Source organism: Gavialis gangeticus, unplaced genomic scaffold (assembly GCF_001723915.1).
Source record: "Gavialis gangeticus isolate Ggan-Ray unplaced genomic scaffold, GavGan_comp1, whole genome shotgun sequence".
NCBI classification, from domain to species: Eukaryota; Metazoa; Chordata; order Crocodylia; family Gavialidae; genus Gavialis; species Gavialis gangeticus.
In genome coordinates, this window is record NW_017729024.1 from 156,239,791 (window position 1) to 156,241,234 (window position 1,444).

A 1,444-nucleotide genomic window follows, 5' to 3' on the forward strand; every position below is an offset into this window, starting at 1 on the left:
CTCCCCTCCCCAAAATAAACACCTAGAAAATTTTTAATGAAAACTTTGCAGGGTTGGTCATCAATTTTCTTGGGAATGAAAACAAAGGAAAAAAACACCAATAACTCGATCAATATACTTGTTTATATGTACATGATTAGTTTCTAGCAATAAAGAATGCCACTTACTGGCACATGGAGTGTACCTGTTTGTAAGTGGTAGGTTCCATAAAGTTGTTCCTGTTGTACACTGCACACCTAAACACAGACATTCAAAAAGCCTGAGGCAGAACTGATCAATCTACGCGGCTTTCTCTAAGCTTGCGATTCGTTCTACGCAGATAACGGGATTCATGTTCACCCTTCAATGTGGGGAGGCAGGGAGATGCCTGCGGTGGCCAAGGCCAGGAGGCAGGGACACTCCTGCATGCCTCCCAGCATCCCGGACATTGCTGAGGGAGCTGAACGGTGCCATCCCTGATTGGATACCTGGCACATGCCCTCAGCTGCAGGGAGAGGGGGATCCAGTACAAAATCTGCCCCCCGGCCTGCCATGGTCGGGTGGGGGGGAATGGAGGCCCCCACTGCATGGACTTATCCCCCCCAGACCCAGTCAGAACAGCTGAGAGGACCCACATGGCAGGGGGCTCTTGTCCCTGTTGCTTCCCTGCCCACCTCAGCTGGCCAGCTGCATAGCCCTGGCCCTCCATGAGTTGCTGCCTCTGAGTAGTGAGGGGAAAATAAGGCCTTGCGCCCTCCCCCCCCAAGCTGGGTCTGGCTTCCCCCAGCTTGGGGTGCAGGGGGAGGCCAGGCAGTGGGGAGGAAAGCCCAACTATGCATGCCCCCCAGCTGTACAGATCCCCACTTGGAGGGGGAGCCTCTGTTCCCTGCATCACCCACTCCCCCTTACCCACCAGTGAGGCAGCCGCTCACAGGTTTGGGGCTGTGGAGCAGAGGCTTTGCTGCCTCTGCTGTGTGATAGCCCAGTGGGACCAGCTTGGCACTTGGCCAGAGCAGATGATTGCTACTCAAGGACAATCCACCTACCCTGCAAGGTAGGGTTAGCAGGGGAGATGCAAAGTATCCTGGGATACTGGCATACTGCAGCCTAACCCGGGTTGGGAGGGCATTTGGCACAGAAGTTTGTTAGACTGATCTAACTTAAACTGATTAAATCTGATACAACATCCATCCAGATCTATCTTAGACTGGGTTCTGCCATTTTTAAACAAGTCTATGTGCACACAACTTCAGTTCTGTTACAGGTTAGACTGGTTCACTTATACCAGTTTGTGTAATTTCTGTACTTAGCCCAAGTAACTTCTTGTGTCCAGGACTTAACCTAGACATTAAATGTGAGATTCTTTCCTAATGTATGTGTTCCACCTCCAGAGGAGGTAGTACAGGCATTAATGGACAATTGCTAATTTTGCTAAAACTGGATTTGTGTTGTGTACACAGATTCT

General features: G+C 50.8%; 1 protein-coding gene across 1 annotated transcript in view; it reads left to right on the forward strand.

Annotated features, from left to right (window-relative positions):
* C9 (complement C9) overlaps nt 1–1,444 on the forward strand; it is a 46,890-nt gene that overhangs the window by 5,442 nt on the left and 40,004 nt on the right. The window lies entirely within an intron of this gene.